Below are 8,581 nucleotides of genomic sequence, written 5' to 3'. Positions count from 1 at the left end.
AGCGCTGATTGAAATGATTGTAAGTGGCACTGTTTTTTCTTATAGTCTGACTGGTCCTACGCCTTACACGCACATGTGACGTATATATCAATATATAAATATACTGTATCATGTTTAACATGTTTTTAAATGTTAATTCGACATGAACCAAGGGGTGAACATTACCAGGCTCAGGTGGTGGAGTGGTCGTCCCCCAATATGAAGTTTGCTCGCTCAATCCTCACCTGCGACCTTGTCGAAGTATTCTTGGGCAAGATACTGAACCCCCAGTTGCTCTCTTGTGGTAACAGTGTCAAAGCACTTTGAGTACCTTGAAGGTAGAAAAGTAGGAGTATCAGCGCTTCTACTTTTTCAGCCCCTTTTGCTCTTTGTGTCTTTACATTTTTGCTATTGTTTATTTGTAGGTTTCTTGTTTGAATGTAAAGAAAAAACTAGCTGCGGGCCGCAAATGGCCCCTGGGCTGCTCTTTGGACACCCCTGCAATGGCTGAATGATTTCGTTGCAGTTTATTGAAAAAACATTGCATGAGGTACCAGACTACTGTGATACAAGGTACTTCACAGCCCAGTTATGCTCCATTTTAGCACATAACGTTCACATGTCATTTACATTCACACGACGTATTTTTCTCGAGTTGTCGGTTCTGAAACATAACGATTTATTGTGGCTTTCATTGCAAGACGTACAATATTAGGGGTGGGTGATCTTACAAATGTTGGTATCGGTTCCATACCAAGTAAATACGAGGCCGGTGCAGTATTGTTGATACTTTTTACTTGAAACATTTCAAGAACATTGAATTATTTAATGATTTTTTTTTTATTTAGTTCATTTTTATCAACAAACTTATTTGTGAACAATTAACAATACACTGCGTTCCAAATTATTATGCAAATTATATTTAAGTATCATAAAGATTAAATCCTGTGTTTTTCCGTTAAACTCATGGATGGTATTGTGTCTCAGGGCTCTGTGGATCACTGAAATCAATCACATACTTCTGTGATAAGTAGTTGGCCAGGTGAGCCCAATTAAAGGAAAAACTACTTAAGAAGAATGTCCCACATTATTAAGCAGACCACCATTTTCAAGCAATATGGGAAAGAAAAAGGACCTCTCTGCTGCTGAAAAGCGTGAAATAGTTGAATGCCTTGGACAAGGTATGAAAACCTTAGATATTTCACGAAAACTTAAGCGTGATCATCGTACCATTAAGAGATTTGTGGCTGATTCAGAGCACACACGGTTTCGTGCAGATAAAGGCAAAATAAGGAAGGTTTCTGCTAGACAAACACGCCGGATTAAGAGAGCAGCTGCTAAAATGCCATTACATAGCAGCAAACAGGTATTTGAAGCTGCTGGTGTCGCTGAAGTCCCACGAACATCAAGGTGTCGGATCCTCCAGAGGGTTGCAGTTCTGCATAAACCTTTTATTCGACCTAAACAATGCTCACAAGCAGAAACGGCTGCAGTGGGCCCAGAAATACATAAGGACCAATTTTCAAACAGTCTTGTTCACTGATGAGTGCCGTGCAACCCTGGATGGAGTAGTGGATGGTTGGTGCATGGCCACCATGTCCCAACAAGGCTGCGACGTCAGCAAGGAGGTGGTGGAGTCATGTTTTGGGCTGGAATCGTAGGGAAAGATCTGGTCGGCCCCTTTAGGGTCCCTGAAGGTGTGAAAATGACTTCTGCAAAGTACGTTGAGTTTCTGACTGACCACTTTCTTCCATGGTACAAAAGGAAGAATGGTGCTTTCCGTAACAAAATCATCTTCATGCACGACAATGCACCATCTCATGCTGCAAGGAATACCTCTGCTTCATTGGCTGCTATGGGCATAAAAGGGGAGAAACTCATGGTGTGGCCCCCCTCCTCCCCTGACCTCAATCCTATTGAGAATCTCATCCTCAAGCATGAGCATCCTCATGAGGGTGGAAGGCAGTTCACATCCAAACAGCAACTGTGGGAGGCTGTTCTGACATCCTGCAAAGACATTCAAGCAGAAACTCTCCATAAACTCACAAGTTCTATGGATGCAAGAATTGTGAAGCTGCTATCAAACAAGGGGTCCTATGTTAACATGTAACTTGACCTGTTAAGATGTATTGGATTGGAATAGCTTTTTATTTTAGTAAACATGACCTTATATTGCTGTAAATTCAACTAATTACTATTTTCAGTTCTTTACAAACTAGAAAACGTCTTTAAACTATGTTGTGCATAATAATTTGGAACAGTGTGTTTTAAGTTTTTTTTTTTTTTTTAAATACTGTTTTCATGAGGAGTTTTGTTCAATAACATTTTAAATAAAATTTGACAGCTAATGACTTGAAAATTATGCTGATCATCATTTGCATCACGTACTTTGGAAAATCAAACAAAAGCATCATTTGCATAATAATTTGGAACGCAGTGTATTTAAATGCCTGTGTAAGACGATGTCAAAATATCAGCAAAATAATACAACTATTCCCTTATTACATTCTGTACAATTGTTTGAGCAAAGTAAAGTCAATAGTGCCAAATAAACGCAACGAAAAAATTGGCCTTGATTCAAGTCCTTTCAAGTCTTTTTGCCCACAAAGCCCTTCTGTGTCCAAGAACTTGAAATTCCTTGAGTTTGCAAACCATATAGCAATATCACACTGTAACGTTATGAACAACACTACAAATACATATATTTGTGAAAATAAACATAGACGAGACCTGGAATATCGGTGTCATCGCGCCTGTATCGATGTGATACTGATACCCTTGGTCTTGACTAGTGTTCCCTCCTTTAACGCGGGGGTTAGGTTCCAAAAAATACCTGTGTTAAGTGAAATCCGTCTACTAGAAGTTGATTTTTTCCTGTTTTTTTATATATGTTTTTTCATTCATTATATATTTTTTCATGTACAATCAGCTGGGATAGGCTCCATCATACCCCCGCGACCCTAATGAGGAGAAGCGGCATAGAAAATGGATGGATGGATATGTTTTTTCATTTATTATATCGTTTTTTTTTCATTTACAGTGCGTCCCTCCATCCATCCATTTTCTTCCACTTAATCCAGGGCAGGGTATAAACGTTCCTATAAAAAGAAAAAATTGGATTTTAATAGTGACTCACTCATATTTGACAGTTCTTCTGGGATGCCCAACAGATAATCGAACCCAGATCTTCCAGATCTCCTGACTGTGTGGCCAACATGCTGACCACTCGGCCACCGTGCGGCCCTGGACCGGACCGTGTTAAGGGAATTTCTGCAAAGTAAGATTACTTATGTATAATTGGAATGTTTTCATAAATATGCTTTTTAACATTATTAGAGCCCTCTAGACGTGAAATAACACCCCTATAGTCACCTTTACACTCCTATCACCCAACATAGTAGACATAATAATCTAAAATAAGCCATTTAAGACATAAATAAGACTCGTGGTCGTGTACGTTGGTGTAAATGTGTTCTGGAGTGACGTCGGGGTAGGTAGGCTTGGTGTAGGTCACACTCACAACAGTAGTAGTAGTTAGGCATTGTTGTGTCTGTTGTGAGATAAAAATGACAATAAAAGCCTTTTATTCCGGTGATCACGAACATTACTGACACCTAGTGACCAGCGTAGAATACTACATATCATCACCATGTCTTTGAATGCACCTTCTGAATGTCGTTTCTCACTTGGAGCCCACCTATGTGCTACCTGGAAGTCCTGCTAGAGCTCCATCAGACAATGCACTCTCACATCCACAGTTTCCTTAAAGAAGTAAGTTTCACCAGTGGTATATGTCCTCTTCAAAACCTAAGTCAAATATATTTTTGTCTAAATGAAGGTGTAATTGTTTTTATTTATTTTTATGGTGCAGTCAGGGATTCTGGGCCCCATGAAAAACAAATGAAAGCTCTCGCCTCCTTTATTTTTTAATAATTACCTATTTTTTTGGGCCTGCAGTCAAAGGATCTTGGAATTGTCCTAACATTTCCCCCTTATACAGCACCCCTGGCCAATAGCACTCATCGTAAATAATTGAAAAATTACAATTAATCCATGTGATCGGTATCAGTATTGGCCGATTTTACTCATGGATGATCGGTATCGGAATCGGCGGCATAAAATCTAGATCAGAGCATCCCTTGTTGCAGTCCAAAAGTCTACAGTGGGTAACGTGGAGTCGTAACTCATTTTATTCACTAAAAATCGCACATTAGCAAGAAAAATGCTTGGTAGCTCAAGCTAACACCGCATTCCTCCGCGCCTTCCTCGCCTTTGTTTACATTCTCATAGCTGCCTGCGAGCACTTCTGTCCAGCTGGGTGGTGTGTGCAGACTCTGATGCTGTAGAGCAGGGTAATACTGGCCGAGTGAGAGTATGTCCTAAATACAAGTGAAAGCAGTAAAACTCACAAACAGGCTGCAGTGAAGGTCAGACAAAGCATGTCCAAGTAGATAACTCGGAAGGTTTTCTGAAGGTTGCTCACTAATAACGTTCATGCAAAAATTTGCCCTTCACAGTTGCTCTTTGTTTGACTAGCAAATAGGGCTGTAATGATTCATTTTAATAACGATTCTATTCATATTATGATTCGTGGTTGCCTATACGAGTCAAGGACGACATCGGTTCATTTAGAACGATACGATCCGAAAGGATTCAGTAACTGTAAATCGATTGCGTAACTTTTTAGCCAAAAAATCACCCCGAGTGTCTGTGAAATAAATACCTGGATACTGGATAGTGCAGGTGAAGTTTCCTAGACTCCCGTTGTTTTTGGAAGGGAATCAGGTAGGAATTAATTATGGATATAAATAAACAAGTAAACAACAATTAATGGCAAATGCATTCACATTCTATTTGAATAAAGTGCAACCAAAACTTCATGTTGAATTAACAGGAGGTTAACCTTTTCTGCTATCATTTTCAATATTCAGTACATTTTCAATGAAAGTACAATAACTGCAATAAGAGCTGACGTAACCTTGCGCTGTTGCTATAGCGGGTAATGAGAGGTGCCTGGATGGTCCCATTGTAGGTGTAGTAGGTGGATGGAGAGATTTGTCGTGTTGCCGTGGTATTTTACTTGACCTTTACATATCCTACAGACAGCCAGCGACTTATTTAGAACGTCTCCCTATTTGCTAAGTGTTTCCACACACTGGTAGCTTAATTATTTCTTGCTCCCCGGCTTGTCCTCTGCCATCCGCCATGCTATGTTTTGTTGTCTGCGGGCGCGTGGCGATCACAAACAGGCAGACTGAATCGAGTAACGTTTAACGTCTTCATCATTAAAAGTGCTAAAATAAAGTACATCCATATAAAGCCTACCGTGCTTAAATCCAATGCTTTTTTTTGTACTTTTTTTTACTTTATTTGTTCTTTTTTTTAAAACTTTTTTTAAATTTATTTTTTATTTATTTTTATTATTTTTTTAATTTTTTTTAAAATTTTTTATTTTAAAAAGTAAAAAAAAAAAATAAAATAAAAAATAAATAAATCCAATGCTTTATCTCCTAGTATCGATGCAATCGGTTGATTTACCTTTTAAATGATGTTAGATCGATAAGTCGTCCGGAATGGCAACTTGTTGCACACAGTTTGATGATCATAGGAATATAAATCGATACATCGATGTAGTAGATGAATCGTTACACCCCTCCTGGCAACCCTTGCAGGGTGTAGTCTTGAACCGGATAACTTGTATAGACTGCAGTTGTCAACATCACCAAAATCAAAATAGAATCTAGCCATAGCTAGCACATTTATTTGTGACTTTGTCCAAAGAACGAGCGATGATAAAGGATTTTGTTGACATTTCCTCCCTATTTTTTACTCTTGTGTTTTCTTTTCATATGATATTTTACACTCTTATCTAACAGAGCTGCAGTTACTGTATATGATTTGACTTCAGTGACAATAAAGCTTTAGTACATGCTCAAATCTTTTTCAGAAAAGAATGAAATGGGTGCATTTTGGTGTAGAAAGTGGTAGAATCCAGGTTAATGCTGCCATGTTTTTATTTCCAAGCTAACTTTGCACTGAACAGGAAGTACCCTTTTACTGTATGCTGTGTAACTGGACAGTCGTCACGTCGCTGTTGTGGTTTCACGCTGCCTAGCGACCATGACGGAGTTAACAGTACTACAACACGTCAACAAAAACGGCCGCACTTATTGTGGAAATGATCTTGAATTTTGTCCACAAAAGCGGTCGACCATGTTTGTCGACATCCTGTTAAGTGACAATAATAACTTTAAATGAACGACTTGGTTAAGTGTGTGTATGAGTCATTATTTTGAATGCCGCGGGTTATCATTTTTCTTAAGAGGAAACAAAGGTTTACAGCTTGAGCCAAGAGCTTTGTTTTGATCTCTTCCGTGTACTAATTATTATTATGTCAATGTGAAATTTCATGTTACACATGATTAATCTTTAATCTGAGGAGGAAAACTTGCTCACACTAAGAAACGGTACTCAAGGAAGTAGAGTGGAAAATGTGTGTGTGTGTGTGTGTGTGTGTGTGTGTGTGTGTGTGTGTGTGTGTGTGTGTGTGTGGGTGGGGGTGAGAGAACCTTACCTTATTTCAGGAAGTTTTTCAAGCAGCATGTTTCCCATAGTTCAGTATACGGGTTTGGCAGCCTTATACAAGCTGGGAGCTCCTATTATGAGATGAGTTCGCTGCCAGACACAGAAGGAGCAATATCAGCAGGGGAGGGATGAAATGTGACCTACGGTAAGAAAACTCATGACTTTTACCTTTTTGATATGTTTCTTTGTGTTGTAAAAGCAGTGTGTGCCAGTACTGGGTATGACCTATTTCCTTGCACGTCTTTTCCATACCGGACAGGAATTTGACCTTTTACAACGTGGGTTATGTTGACTTTGAGCGTCAAATTAGTTCACGTGTTTGATGTAGATGTGGATCTTTAATTCTGTAATATAGTTTGCATATTTTGCCCCCAAAAAAAGCACCCCAAAACTTTTCCCCCCGAGCATACCTGTCAACATTTGCATTTTGTGGAAATTGGGAAATTCCACCCGGGGGGAAACCGGAGGGTTGACAGGTATGCATCGGAGTTCCCCAGTGCCGGTCCCGAGTCAGGATTAATGGAAAAACTACACCAAATAAGTGACTTGCTAACCACAGTTACATGATTTATTATACAATATCCTGGTAATGAACATTTAATTCATTGATGTTTTATATTTATATTGCAGTAGAAGTTGGGAATAAAAAGTAATTTATATTAATTTAATAATAAATAATGTATGAATATAAATTACAAATATGGTTTCACTAGTGTATGTATGCTATATCTATTAAGAATTATAAGTGAATGAAAATAAAAATGTATATATATATATACATATATATGTGTGTGTGTGTGTGTGTGTGTGTGTGTGTGTGTGTATGTATATATATATATATATATATATATATATATATATATATATATACACACACATATACATTTTTATATATATGTATATATATATATATATATATATGTATATATATATATATGTATATATATATACACATAATAATATATAATATATATTATGTATATACTGTATATATGTATATATAGAAATAAAATAAATTAAGTGAAAAATGTATAAATGCAAAAGTGAAAAACTGGCAGAACTATTGTACGTATGTATACTATATTTGTTGAAAATAAAAATAAGTGAATAAAAAAATCATATAAGTAAATAAAAATGAATAAAATGGTAGAAATACATTAAATAAATAATAAACTATAAAACAAGCCCTTGTACAATGCAGAAATGTAGGTATGTATATGTTATATTTATAAAAACAAACAAACAAACAAGTAAATGAAGTGAAACAATTATAATAGATGAAGATGAAGCGAATTAGGTGAGTAATTAATAAATACGAGAGTGAAAAACTGACACTGATTGTGTAATGCATAAATGTATGTAAGTATACTATATTTAAGAATAAAAATAATTAAATAAAAAAGTAAATAAGTGAAGTAATTATAAGAACATAAAAATAAAATGAATAAATAGGTATAAATAAAATAAAAAAAGTGAATAATTACTAAATGCAAGAGTGAAAAACTGACAGAACCATTGTATAATGAATAAATGTATGCTATATTTAAAAAAAATTTAACAACTGAATAAAAATAGCAAATAAGTAAAAAAAAAAATCTGTAAATAAAAATAAAAGTGAATTAAATAATACAAAATAAATTAAGTGAATAATTAGTAAATACAAGAGTAAAATAACCGTAAAAATAATTAAATAAAAAAAGTAGAAAATAAATACAAGAGTAAAAAAACTGAGAGAAACATTGTACAATTCAAGATTCAAGAGTTTTATTGTCATATGCACAGTAAAACAGGTAGTTATACTATGCAATGAAATTCTTATTCTGTTCATTCTGCCAAAAAATAAGAAAAAAAACACAAGAAAATGAATAAGAGCACAAGAAACATTAATACCAATAAATTAAGCAACAACAACAGAAGAGACAAATGCATACATGTACGTATGTATGCTATATTTATTAGAAATAAAAATAAGTCAATTTGGGAAAAAATTCTAAGTAAATGAAAATTAAAATGATAC

General features: G+C 36.0%; 1 protein-coding gene across 9 annotated transcripts in view; it reads left to right on the top strand.

The window, feature by feature from the left end:
* LOC129172146 (uncharacterized) overlaps window positions 1-8,581 on the top strand; it is a 57,467-nt gene continuing 48,886 nt past the window's right edge. For 5 of the 9 annotated variants that reach the window (XM_054761599.1, XM_054761597.1, XM_054761596.1 and 2 more), the window contains exon 1: window positions 6,318-6,709. The gene's annotated coding sequence lies outside the window, so the exon portion shown is untranslated. Of the gene's footprint in view, window positions 20-3,149; window positions 3,257-6,317; window positions 6,710-8,581 lie in introns of those variants that run through there. The other 4 variants (XM_054761601.1, XM_054761600.1, XM_054761594.1 and 1 more) reach the window with 2 other exon arrangements.

Source organism: Dunckerocampus dactyliophorus, chromosome 19 (assembly GCF_027744805.1).
Source record: "Dunckerocampus dactyliophorus isolate RoL2022-P2 chromosome 19, RoL_Ddac_1.1, whole genome shotgun sequence".
Lineage (NCBI taxonomy): Eukaryota > Metazoa > Chordata > Actinopteri > Syngnathiformes > Syngnathidae > Dunckerocampus > Dunckerocampus dactyliophorus.
This window is presented reverse-complemented; position numbering and strand designations above follow the sequence as displayed.